The sequence below is a fragment of the Pleurodeles waltl genome, chromosome 8 (assembly GCF_031143425.1).
Source record: "Pleurodeles waltl isolate 20211129_DDA chromosome 8, aPleWal1.hap1.20221129, whole genome shotgun sequence".
Lineage (NCBI taxonomy): Eukaryota > Metazoa > Chordata > Amphibia > Caudata > Salamandridae > Pleurodeles > Pleurodeles waltl.
In genome coordinates this window covers 479727777-479742253 of record NC_090447.1, presented here as the reverse complement: position 1 = coordinate 479742253, position 14477 = coordinate 479727777, and positions in this window count along the sequence as shown.

Below are 14477 nucleotides of genomic sequence, written 5' to 3'. Positions count from 1 at the left end.
CTCAGGACAAAGACGTCATGTACCGACCCAGAATACTTGGCAGTGTCATGGAAGATGTACTGGTCTGCCAAGCAAACCATTTGGACAGTCAGTGAGCAGAACCTCTTCTGATTCCTGAACACCAGTTCATTCTGGCGTGGGGATCTAACGCAATATGTGTACTGTCAATTGCACCAATTATATTAGGGATATGGCCCATTGCATATAATCCTGCCTTTACAGTGGTCAAATTTTCCACCTGGGGGAAAGCAATGTAGCTGTACATGTGTTTCACCAGGGCAGACAAGACCCTTGCCAGCACAATAGAAAACACTGGCTGTGACATTACAGCTGCCAAGCCTACTGTCACATGGAAAGAACCAGTTGCCAGGAAATGGAGCACTGATAGCACTTGCACAAGAGAGGGGATCCCAGTGGGATGACGGATAGCTGATATCGGGTCAGGCTCCAATTGGGCACACAGCTCTGTGATTGTGGGCCTGTCCAGTCTATAGGTAAGTATAATGTGCCTGTCCTCCATTGTAGCCAAATCCACAAGGGGTCTGTACACGGGGGTTCATCTTCTCCTCCCATTCATCTGCAGCTGTAGGTATCTAAGGGTCACAAGAGTGAATAGGCTGTCACAATTTGAACAATGAGACCACAATCTCAGTGTACATGTTGCATTTATGTGATGGGACAGTGGTAATGACAGGTATGTTCAGATCTAGGGAGTGACACAGTAAAGGTTAATCTTATGGTTGTCCATCTCCATGACATGACGTCTGCCTGTCCTGTATGTAGAGACAGTTGGAAGTGAGGTAAATTCGACAACGTTGGGTGTCGTGGCAGAAGGTGGTCTTGCATCGCCGTGCAATTCCTCATTGGATAATATGGGGTTCTATGGAGTACAGTGGCCAATGGGATCTGACTGTGTACACCGCCATGGACGTGACCGCCATTTTCTATCTGATTCCTCACTTGTTTCCTGACCTTCAACAGGAGAACACCAACAATGCGTGTGCTGCTGTGACCTGTGTCTGGAACCTACCATAGCCCTTGGGAAGGGCCCCTGCTTTCACGTCAGAGGAGTTGGAGCGATTTGGTGGATGCGGTCCTACCCCTGTACGGACTGCTGTATGGGCCTCCAGACCAACAGGCGAATACACCTTGGGTACAATGCATGTGGGAAGGATGCATGGAGATATGTCTGCAAGTATTGTATCATGGGGGGATGTTATGTGGTGGTGTACATGGTGTGCACCGGCCGATGTGTGTGCCAGTCGTGACGGAAACGGGAATGGTGGGCCATATGTGTGACAGGCTGGATTGTATGTGTTATGGTGTCCTCTCTGCAGGTCAGTGCCAATCAAAAGAAGGGATTATGGTGTGCCATCGCCAAAGGATGTGCGGACCCTGGGGGTCTATTGCAGGCGGAGCACCCGCAGTCGGAAACGGTGGGAGGACCTGAGACACTGGGCACGGAAGACCACAAAGGCCTAGCTGGGAATGGCCTCCCAATGAGGAAGGAGTGCCCATCGGAGCCTGACCCCCCGGATGGCCCGCCTACTAGTGGTGGCCTACCCGGAGCTGGATGGGCTCTTGAGCGCAGCACATCAGCCACAACGGTGTGAGTACAGTGGGCATTACTACAATAATTGGTAGGTGGCATGGGACCCGGGTGGTGGGTGTCAGTTAGTGGGTGCCCCTTAATGCCAGGCCAGACATTGCAGCATGATCCAGCTCAAGGGTAAGGGTTGAAAGGGAAAAACAGGTATCCTAGCTTGTTGCATTCCATGTCAGACAGTGCTTAGTGGGTCTCAGGAGGTGTGCAGTTGGCGGTGTTTGGCCTTCATCTTGTTGTGGCATCTAGCCAAATCAATGGCAGTGCAATGCATAGTGCTCAATCCTGATCCCTGTGTGTGACGGTGCTGTGTATGCCAACAGTGGTGTTGGTGCAGTAATTGACCCTGTGTTCTCTTTCTCTCTCTCCCCTTTATCATCTGTCATCCTGTCCATGTGTGCATTAGGATCATCTGGCGGAGGAGCAGGGGCACCAGCGACAGAGGGAGCTGCATCCCACAGGACCCAGGAGGCAGAGTCCACTGACGCCGAGGGAACCAGTGGGACGGAGGGGAAGCACCACGGCGGAGACAGGAGATGACAACACAGACTCAGATACCTCCTCTGATGGAAGCTCCCTGGTGGTGGTGGACACTTCTGTGACCACCCCAGCTGCAGGTACAGCCGCCACCCCAGTACTAGCACCGCCCTCCCAGTAGCTCCTCAGCGAGTTGCCCGTACCCTCTCACCCAGGAGGGTGGGCATCTCCTTCACCCCAGGCACCTCAGGCCCTGCCCCAGTGAGCCCTGCTGCCCTGAGTGAGGAGGCTATTGTCCTCCTGAGATCCATCTCTGTAGGGCAGTCAACCATTGTGAATTCCATCCAGGGGCTGGCATCCCAGATGCAGCAATGCAATGCATTCCTGGAGGGCATTCACAGTGGATTAGCAGCCTAAAAGAGATCGATTCAGGCTCTGGCTTCCTCTCTGATGGTAGCCATTGTCCCTGTCCTTACTGACCCCCCTCCAACTACCACTTCCCAGTCCTAGTCTCCTCAACCCCAACCCATCCCATGCACACATACAGACGAGCATGCACACAAGACAACACACAAGAGTAGCACAGTCAAACATAGGCACTACACTTCAACACACAAGCACTCACACCAACACCAGACATTTGAAGACACAACAACATCCACTGCCTCCATTGTCTCCCCCTCCTCCTCCTCCTCCTCCACCTCCCTCACAGTCACGTCCACACTCACACCTGCATGCCCTGCTTCAACAGCCACCACCAGCATCACCATACCAAGCAGCACACACACTCCACTAGCAGACACCTCCATAAAATCTATGCATGTGCCCCCGTGTCCTCTCCAACCCTGTCTGTCCCCCCTCTTAAAGCACACAAATGCAAGCACTCAGACACCCAACAGCCATCCTCCACATTCCCCATGCACCTGCACCCAAGTCCAGCAGACATACTGCTCCAACAACCACTCCCTCAACCTCCACTCCCATCCCTCCTCCCTCTTCCCGCCCCACCATCTCTAAAAAGCTTTTCCATGCCCAACTTGACCTCTTCCCTCCCCCGTCCTACCTGTAAGAGCAGGGTCCCAACCACCCAGCCCAGCACCTCAGCCAAGCAGTCCACGCGGACAGTGGAGGCGTCTCCTAGTCGTGGAGGCAAGACAGTGAGGATCCCACTGCCACTGCAATGAAGGGGAAAAAGCCCTCGACTCCTGCCATGGAGGGGAAGGAGGCCTCTCCTCCTGCCATGAAGGGGAAGAAGCTCTCAACTGCTGCCATTAAGAGGAAGAAGCCCTCGACTCCTGCCATAAAGAGAAAAGAGCCTGCACCTCCTGCCATGAAGGTGAAGAAGCCCTCCCTCAACTCCAGCAAAGGCTGGCATGATGACACCACCACCACCAGTGGTCACGGAGCCCTCACCTCCAGCTGAGGCAGTGCAGCCCACTCCTCCTGCAGAAGCTGCACCTTCACCCACTGAGACAGTGCAGCCCTCACCTCCACATGAGACAGTTCAGACCTCACCTTCTGCAGAGGCTGTCCGGGAGGCACCTTCCACTTCTGAAGCATGGCAGCCCTCACCTCCAGCAGAGGGCATGTAGGCTACCCTCCTGTGACTGCTGTACTATAAGCCCCCTCCAGAAGCAGTGGGAAAGTCACCCACTGCAGAGACTGTGGCCTTGCACTCCCCAGCACAGAGAAATGGGCATGGAGCCCCCTCTGGAAGCAGTGGAAAGTCACCCACTCCAGAGACTGTGACCTTGCACTCCCCAGCACAGAGAAATGGGCATGGAGCTCCCTCCAGAAACAGCGGGCAAGTGCCCCAACTCAGCTGAGGTGCCCCCCACCCTCCTTCTCCCTGAGGTGTCTGCCCACTTACAACATGATGCCCCTGCAGAGTTCTGTGCAGTTAATGTCAGGAGACAAGTTGGCCTTGGACTGTACCCTGTGGCTATGTGGGCCCTTTGTACTTTGTACTGGGCATTGGCCCTTTGTGGACAATTGTCAATCATGTTCATCTGGTGGATTTTCCCTTGCTAATACATTTCCAGAATTTACGCAATCTTGTCCATGTTTTATTGTGCTGTGCATCGTGTGCGATTGGTTTACGTCTGCTGCTGGGTTTGTGTATGGTAGGTGTCTGGTGTGTGTTATGCTTGGGTGTGTGTCACTCTTGTTTAACTCCCTCCCTCACTTGTGTGCCAGGCGGCTGTACTCACCATCGTCGTCTTTGTCGGAGTTGGTGTTCCAGGTGGAGCATGGTGTAGAAAAACATTGGGAAGACTTGCACTTCAAGTTCCATGGTTCCGGCGGAGTCCTCTGTGTACTTGTTAGTGAGTCTTTTGTTTTCTGTGTTCGGATTTCGCCAGGCTTTTGATGGCATTGGCACCACCCCAGAAATTCTGGCGGTGTGCTGTGTCATAATATGGTAGGCAGTACTTTATCTTCTGCCTGGCTGTTGATGGCTACCGCCGTGGTGCGTGGTGTTAATGCCCTGGTGGATGGTGTGGTACATTGGCTAACTATGGGAGTTCTCACAACCATGGTCATAATTTGGCAGTAATTACCACCGGCCTGTTGGTGGTATTTCCTCCACTTTATCACTCACCACCAATGTCATAATGAGGGCCTTTTTGATAATTGAGGGTATACAGATCTGAGTGGATGCAGAGTTTGAAGTTACACAGAAGAACCCAGTTGCCTTCATTTGAAAAGTGCACACCATCTTTTCTATATTTTCCTGGCATGTGAAAGTGCAGGTTATTATTATAAATACAACCCGTGCTATGGTCTCTGAGGTATGCTGAAACAGTTTTGTTAATGTTTCCTGGCTTTGTCATTCTGTGGACAAAATGTAGTTGACCAGTTCATTTTCTGTCTCTGATATATATTGAAGAACACAAATGTTGTGTGAGGATAAAGCGTCATTAATGCACTAAAAGGTATCTTTCATTAGGATTTCTAGTCCTACCCCAGTCAGTGTCATTACCATCACAGTGCACAATCATGAGATCATGGGGTTGACAATCTGAATTTAATTCAATCAATGGAAGCAATTGCGCCACTTTACCCTCTCTGGCCAACCCAAGTAATATACATACTAGGCAAACCCAGATCCCTATTAATGCCACTGTTCCTAGCATAACTCCTTACTCAAAAAACATAGCTGTGACCTACAATCCACACTCTAAGCATTTTGAATAGTAGAAGCAGCAGCACCAAAGAGAAGGCTGCAGCTGACTGAATCAGTTTTCAAAATGTGAAGTGGTTAAAACGGAGGGAAGCACCAGGCTTAAAAAAGAGTAGAAAATTGTTTTGATGTTGAAAATAGAAGAGTACATAATAATAGGTTGTATGTTACAGTATTAAGTTAGTACATCTCTGATTGGGTGACATTGTTTCACAAAAAACATATGGGGTTTTGGATAAGTTTACAATTGGAAACAGTCAACCACTCCTGGTACAGAAGAAATTATAAGCTAGCATGCTGCTTGTAGACAGTGCTGTGAACTTTTGAACTGCTGGTACAGTGGAGTGTTGTAAAGGAGGTTGCTATGGCAGCTGAAGAAAAAGACTGTAAGGGATGGGAATTAGCCCTGAAGGGCAGTGCAAAAGTAGAGTAAAAATAGGGCCATATTTATACTTTTTGACACAAAACTGCGCTAACGCAGTTTTGCGTCAAAAAAATTAGCGCCGGCTAACGCCATTCTGAAGCGCCATGCGGGCGCCGTATTTAATCAATGACGTTAGCCGGCGTTAGCCGCCGGCGCTGCCTGGTGTGCGTGGAAAAAAACAACGTACACCAGGCAGCGCCGGCGTAGGGGGATATGGAGCTTGGACGTCAAAAAATGGGGCAAGTCAGGTTGAGGCAAATTTTTCGCCTCAACCCGATTTGCGCCATTTTTTTTCACTCCCAACCCCCATAGAAATGACTCCTGTCTTAGCAAAGACAGGAGTCATGCCCCCTTGCCTAATGGCCATGCCCAGGGGACTTATGTCCCCTGGGCATGGTCATTGGGCATAGTGGCATGTAGGGGGGCACAAATCAGGCCCCCCTATGCCACAAAAAAAAATATATATATACTTACCTGAACTTACCTTAATGTCCCTGGGATGGCACCCTCCAGCCTTGGGTGTCCTCCTGGGGTGGGCAAGGGTGACAGGGGGTGTCCCTTGGGGCATGGGAGGGCACCTCTGGGCTCCTTCAGAGCCCACAGGTCCCTTAACGCCTGCCTTTTGCAGGTGCAAAAAAACGGCGCAAAAGCGGCCGTACGTCATTTTTTTTGACCCGCCCACTCCCGGGCGTGAATTTTGCCCGGGAGTGTAAATACGGCGCACATGCCTCGTAGTCAATTTTTTAGACTTGAACGCCTACCTTGCATCTCATTAACGCAAAGTAGGTGTCTACGCTAAAAAATTACACAAACTCCATGGACTTTGGTGCTAGACGCGTCTAACGCCAAAGTATAAATATGGAGTTAGTTTTGCGTCGGAATTGCGTCAAAAAAAACGACGCAATTCCGGCGCAAACGGAGTATAAATATGCCCCATAGTTTTTAGCATATCATGAGTTAGAATAAAATATTTTTTGCAGCTCTGTATTACAGCTATAATATACTATAAATGCATACAAAATGAATGCAAAAGATTTGTTATTCATATTTTTGAAACTCCATCCAGGGTCCCAACTCAGTTGTGGATTAACACGGGGGCCACGCTGGGAGATGGGACAGAGTGGCAACTCCAGTAGTATGCTATAGGAGGGAAACAAGGGGTGAAGAGATAGTAACCATTCAGATGCTGGGTACTAGAAGATAAATATGAACCACAGCTTTTGGTTTGTTGACCACCACAATACTAGTGAGAGCAGAGTTGAAAAGGTTATCATTAAGGTTCCCCTAGTGTGAGAGTAGAGTACTATTCTTATGTCAAGGTGTCATGATTACACAAAGAAATGAAGAAAAGAGTGCAAAATATATTGTGAGAGTATTATAACTATCAGCAAAAGCTATTTGAGAGGTATGGAAATAAGAGTATAGAACTTATAATCTATGTATAATCTAAGCTGTGTGCATACATAGGATGGATACATATTTACAGAAGATATAGACGAGTCTACTGCATGTGATAGAGAGTGACAGGTATTGCACCTGTAATTTGAATGTATAGTAGCAAAGGGTTTTTCCCATTCTGTGTCAATGGGAAAATGTGTTCGTGCATATGGCCCTTAGTGCAGTTATATTGCATGGATCAGTGTTCATATCGAATAAAGGTTCTTTATGTATACGAAAAATATATATATATATATTTTCCTCTATATATGTATGGTGTACAATGCATGTGACATACAAAGATGATCAATTTAAGAAAAATGTTTAATTTGTCACTGGTCTCCCTCTTATACCTTAGTCATGAGGGGATGTAGGATTGTGCAACATTTCCAGGTTTGTTAAATTGGGAATGCAACAAATTATGATAGAGTGTACATCTTTTGAATGTGATTATTTTTGTACCATAGACCTTTAGACATCCTGCATACAGCCTTGACAATAAATCCTAATGTTCATACTAACAGCTTGTCTAAAATACATCAAGACTCATTTATGCACAAATCTTGAAAAGTGATGGGAAAACTGAGGGAAGTGATGGGTACAGAGAGGAACGCAGAGGGAATCTGGTATATACAGGTATACAGGTGTATTTATATATATATATATATATATATATATATATATATATACTTTTGTAGGAAGTCATGCCCAGAGATGGAGTTAATAAGAGCAGAGGCTTGCATAGTTTGTCCAACACATAAAATGTAACATACGCAGACTGCCTGCCAGTTACTGATGTGTCTGTTTCTATTAGAATTAAAAGTGTCACATATATTACTGAAAGGTATTTCATGCAAATGTAAACATGTTGTTATATTATTTCTTTTCAGACATCATTTGTATTAAAAACATACATCTATAATGCTGAAAAAAACAGAAAAGCCTATGAAACTGAGGAAAACATATTATCAACTTGCAAGAGAAAAAACAAAACGGCGAAGGTTTGGACAAAGTAGCAAAAGACAAATGAGCTATGGTAAGAAAACAAAAACATTTCTAAAATTTCTTTGGAGAAAACTGCAAAGTCTGCACAAGGAGGTGCATAATGGGAAAGGTTTGAACTCATGGAAGGATGTAGAAAAATCATGCTAAGTGAAGATTGTGTGGACACATTGAAGAAAGGAGACAGCATAACCAGAAGACAGCAACAGTTTGAAAACATTTCTGCAGGTGTAATCCAGAATGTACTAAAAAATATGAAGCAGTATAAAAAGAGAACACAAGTGGTGAAACAAACTAAATGTGTTGAGCAAGTGGTAGATAAAGTATTTTCATTGAATAGGAAACATTTTGTATTGATACTTAAAAGAATGAAAAATCTAGACAAAATAATAGCATGGATGAAGAGATGCAACCAAAGGAAAATATATATTAATACAAGTAATTTCTGTAATATTTTTACAGGTGAGTGGAACAATACCTCCAGCACAGAACCATTCTTTAATGAAGAGGGTTATTTGCATGAGAGCACATTAGTACATGCATTAGATTCAACTGGTTGTTGTTATGAGGTACATGAAGGGAGTCCTACTGAAAAGGAAGAGATTGTTCCTGTAGACAGAGAAGAGGTAATAGCTGAAGTGGTACAGGAAAGGCATAGACAGGGTCCTGTTTATAAAATGAATCTTAGCAGTATTTGCAGAATTTTGCAGGAATCTATAGTTTTACTAAGAATGTTTGTATGTTATTTTCCATGTAGAATGCTGAAGCAAATGATAAAAAGTTTGGAAGGACTAAGGCCCATATTTATACTTTTTTAGCGCCCCATTTGCGCCGCTTGTTGACGCAAAAACGGCGCAAACTTGCAAAATACAATTGTATTTTGTAAGTTTGCGCCACTTTTGCGTCAAAAAAAGACGCAAATGCGGTGCAAAAAAAGTATAAATATGGGCCTAAATCCATGCAAAGTGAGAAAGAATACCTACTTACAAGTACATTCATTAGCATGCTTGTCAAAGAAAGTGTGCCAAAGCAACTTTCATCACTTTAGGATGTTGGCAGTCACCATTCAAAAATACGAAGTCTGGTAAGGAGACTTTACTGATAATTTTGAACAAGAGATTATAAAGTTTAATATATTATGCTCTGAAAAGCCAGACTATGGCGGTCATTATAAACATGGTGGGAAAGACCGCCGACCGCCGTGTCAGCGGTGAACAGAATCCCGCCGTTGGCGGTGAATGGAAACCCGCCATATAATGAACTAAATACCCAACCCGCCAAAAATTCCCAGACCACCACTCCCCGCCATGACTCTGTCGGTGGGAATCCTGGCCCACCCCACCCCGCCACCGCCAAGCACACCCACATCCCTCCCTCCAAATAATGATGCACAAATCACCTCGGCGGACAGTGGAGGCCAGACGACCATTGGCGGCTGTGACCGCCACGGGCGGCAAGTGGACTCAACAGCAACAAGTGCACACATTGGATAGGCGTATCACCCACACACCTGACACACATCCAGAACCCCATAAAACACCTGCAGACACACCCCACAATCCCTTGCAACGAAACCAGGACAAGAAGACGGAGAGCACCAGAGCCAGACAGCGAACGGCAGCATACAGGAGACGCACCCTTACCCCGTCCCCAGTCCCGACGCCATCCACCGTACTCACCATGTCCCCCCTAAAAATCCACGCTTCACCAAAAGGGAGCTAAGGACCAAGGTGGAGCCACAAATATTCGGGCCGAGGTGCAGCACACACCCATCGCGCGGAAATTTGAGCTGTGGCAGACCATTGTCAACAGGGTGAATGCAGTAGGACACCATCCATGCACCAGGGACGACATCCGGAAGAGATGGAATGACCTGCGGAGGTAGGTCAGGGCCATGGCATCTAGGCACCACATTGCAGTGCAGAAGACTGGGGAAGGCCGCCACCAGCACCACCCGACTACACTGACTGGGAGGAGAAGGTCCTCGCCATCCTGCACCCAGAGGGACTCACTGGACTCACTGGAGGAATGGACTCGGGTAAGTCATCTACAATTACCCCATATACAACACATCTGCAATGCATGCACCACCCCACCCCACCCACACCAACCTGGACCTACACCCTATCAAGCCATTATCCACCACATCCACCACCCTGCATTACCTACAACCCACTAACAGTCTCACATCCCTCCCGCTATGCACAGCCACCCACTCCTGCACGTACCCACAATGGAACAATACCCCCCACCACAATGCAACCCCACAACTGGCGCTAAATGCTATGTCAACCTCACAAAGGCACCCTGGAAGGCCACTGAAATTAACACCAGCACAAATATAGCACAGTCCTGTACATCTCAAACCTACATGCATATGTAACAGACATGTGTATATCCCCCAACAGGCACCACCACCCATGTAACCCTAACGGACGGGACAAGGAGTGCTACTGCCCTCCAGGGAGACAGAGCCACCTCACAAGACCTTGGCGAAGGATCCCTGGACACTGATGAGCAGGTAGGCCCCTCAAACAGTCCTGGATTCTCACCATGCAGCAGCCCCACCCAGGAAACCACTGTCACCCCTAACACCCAGTCAAGACCAGCAGGCCAGGGGAGGCGTACCCACACCAATGTACCCAAGGCACAGACTGGTGGAACACAGATACAGAGGCCAAAGTCTCCCACTCCCAACATGCAGGAAAGCGAGGGCCCCAGTACAAGTGGCACGTCCAGACCTGTGCAGGGGACACAGGCACAGGGGGCTATGGCAAGTTCAAGTGTCCCAGTGGGCCAGGGGGGAGGCCACAGGATGGATGCAGCAGCCCAGGACGTTATTGCAGAGGTATTGGAGGCCTACCACCATACCCAAGACAGGTTGGCACAGATTGTGTCCACCCTGGAGTAAAGTCAGAGGGTGCAGCAGCAACAACACCAATAGGCCATGGAGCAGTGGAAAGAGCCCAATGCCACAATGGCTACCATTGCTGGAGCACTGCTGCAGTTGGTAAAAAAACAGTCTGATACCGACACCGGACAAGAGGCCCCCACAACAGCCCTGGACAACCAGCATCTGATGACCCAAGCAGCAGAAACATCCCAGGAAATACCCTCCCAGGAAACCCAAGGGCCAACCATGCCACCCCAAGAAGTTCCACAGCAGGCGTCCAAACATACTCTTAGGCCAAGATATGACACTGGAAACCCAGCTAAGAACAAGGCCCCCTCCAACAATTGACTCTGCTACTAATGCAAAGCAACCATCCCACCCATTCACCAACAACACTCAGCTGAGGTCAATATGAAGTACTGTTCGACAAAATGGACCCATCTAAACCATCCATCAAGGCTGCGAACAAATTGGTTTTGAGGACACCCAACCCTTACGACTCCCATCACTGTATATAGCACAATTCACTCAATTCTACCAATAAAACACATTTCACAACTGTAACACTGTCTTAAATTGTGAACAAAGAGAGTATGGATGCAACTGGCAGAGAACAACTTTATTGTCAATTTGTGCTTGATGGTGGTACTGTGTGCCCAAATGGTGGCAAGGAGGGAATGCATATATTTTCTGTCAGTACCATGCAGAAGTGGTCCATGTATCGCCTATCATGACCTATCCCCCCCTATATGATAGAGCACACTGACAGTATTAGTCACTGACCCAAATGACAGGCTTTAGTCCCACACAGTTATTGGAAGTAGAGTTGTATCAGTTGGTTCCTGGAATGGACATCTTCCCCTTCCTCATCCTCACCATCACTCTCGTCACCTCCCCGAGGGAGCTGATCAGGACCTATAGCACCCTCCACCTCCAAGAGGGGGATAGAATGTCTCACTGCCACGTTGTGCAGCATGCAGCAGGCCACCGCTATTCTACACATACCCATAAGCCAGGGAACCCCGAGATAGATGTAGACACCGGAATCTAGCCTTCAGGAGACCTATAGTACGTTCTATTACCCTCCTTGTACGTCCATGGGCCTCATTGTATTTCCTCTCTGCATCCGACCTGGGATTCCTCACTGGTGCCAGGAGCCAGCGCAAGTTTGGATCGCCACAGTCACCTACAGAATGGTTCAATACAGACTTGTCATTGTGATGTCCCTTAGTCAGACAGGCTGGTTTTCTGCAATGTGTCAGTTATTGAAAGGCAAAATTACCTATGATCCACCTTCTGTCCTCTTGTGGTTGTTCCATCTTCTGTGGCACACTACTGTTCCTCAACACAAATGAATCATGGACTGAACCTGGAAACATAGCATTCACATGTGAAATGTACTGGTCTGCAGTACACACCAATTGGATGTTCATTGAGTGAAAGTTCTTCCTGTTTCTGTACACCTGTTCACTCACTCTTGGGGGGATAATGGGTATGTGTGTGCCATCGATGGCACCTATGACATGGGAATGTTTGCAAAGGCATAGAAGTCAGGGAGGTCAGTACTTTGGGGAAACTGCATATAGGATTGCAGATGTTGTACAAATGCATTCAGAAATCTTGTCAGTACCTGGCTGAACATTGGCTGTGAGAAACCAGCACCCATGCCCACTGTCACTTGAAATGAGCCTGTGGCCAGGAAATGGAGTGTAGAGAGCACCTGCACCTCAGTTGGAATGGCATGCTGATTACGATTTCCCGGAGTTAGTGCAGGATCCAGTAATGCACAAAGGTCCTGAATAGTTCAACGTGTGAGTCTGTAAGTGATTATGATCTGACACTCCACCATGGTCCCCATATCCACAAGTGGTCTGTACACCGATGGTGCCCTTCCTCACCACAAGGGTCTGTACCTGCGAGGGGTTACAAAAAGGAGTGATGAAGACATATACAGAGGCACACTTTTCAACATTTCTGCACTGCATTGTTCATTGTAGCGTCTCTACAAAAACTGCTACCTGACAGATATACATGTACATCACTAGGAGGGAACAGAGTAATTCATGTGTGCTACTATACAGAATGGATAGAGGCCTAGGTGCTTCATGTGGCTAGTAGGCCCTGCATTGTGGGTAGTAGGAAATTCAAGATGCGTAGGTGATGTCAACATGTCTGCCCACTGTAGACCTGCCCCTTGGTTGTGGAAGTTACCTCATACCACTAGCGGTTGACGTCACAGCGTAAAGCGGTGTTGCCGCTGTTCGCACACTCATTGGCTAACATGGATGCCAATGGGGAATTCTGGCGTATCATGATCGCCGCTGGCGTTGACGGTGCATACAGCCGCGGAACGTACACGCATTTGTCATCGTTTGATCACTTGACTCCCTGATCTTGTGCGGACAGGTACTCAACTCTGTGTACTGCTGTGGCCTGGCTCTGGCTATGGATGTGCCACATGGGGAAGGTGAAAGGGCCCCGGCCTTTACCCAGGAAGAACTGGAGAAGCTAGTGGACAGGGTCCTGCCCCTGTACGGCAAACTCTACGGACGGCCAGAGGTACAGGTGAGTCTGGGTTTGGAGGGCACTGTGTGTGTAATGGATGGTGTGGATTGGACATATGTGTGCTCCTCTGAGCCTGCATGGGCCATGGTGCATGGAATGCTGCGTACAATTGTCCTATATGTCTGAGAGTACTGTACGTCCCATGTTGGACAATTTGCCAGCTGTTCCTATCGTGCAAGTGCCTGACCTCTGTGTTCCATTTCTGTGTCGCCCTTCTAGGTCAGCGCCCACCAGAAGAGGGCACATTGGCATGCCATCACCAAGGAGGTGCGGACCCTGGGGGTCTACAACCAGCAGAGCACTCACTGTCGAAAGAGGTGGGAGGACCTGCGGCGCTGGATGTGATAGATCAGTGAGGCCCAGCTGGGGAAGTCCTCCCAACGTGGAAGGGGTGCCCGTCGGGCACTGACCCCCCTCATGTGACGGATCCTGGCGGTGGCGTATCCAGATCTGGATGGGCGCTTGAAGGCTGCACAGCAGTCACAATGGGGTGAGTACTCATTGACCATACTTCAGTCTGGAACGATGACTGGGTGTGCAATAGGGCTCATGCTGCTTAGAGCAGGGAATTTGACTGGTGTCCATCTACTGTATGTTCCCCAGAGGGTGTAGGGATGTCCCTGTCAGGTTTCACCTACCTCAGCTCCAAAAGTATTTCAAGGGATGGGTGTAGAGCAGTATTCTGGTCAGTAGTCAGGGGCATGGCCATGGGCATAGTGTACGGTGCTGCCTGTTGGGTGTGTTTGCTGGGTGGGTGTATGTCTGGCCATTCTGTATCTGCATTCAGCTATTTACAAGTGTCTCTCCTGTTTTGTCTCCCCATCCCAGTTCTCTTGTGTTGGTTTGGTACAGCGTCAACATCAGGCAAGGGAGCTGAGGCACCGGCAAGTGGGGA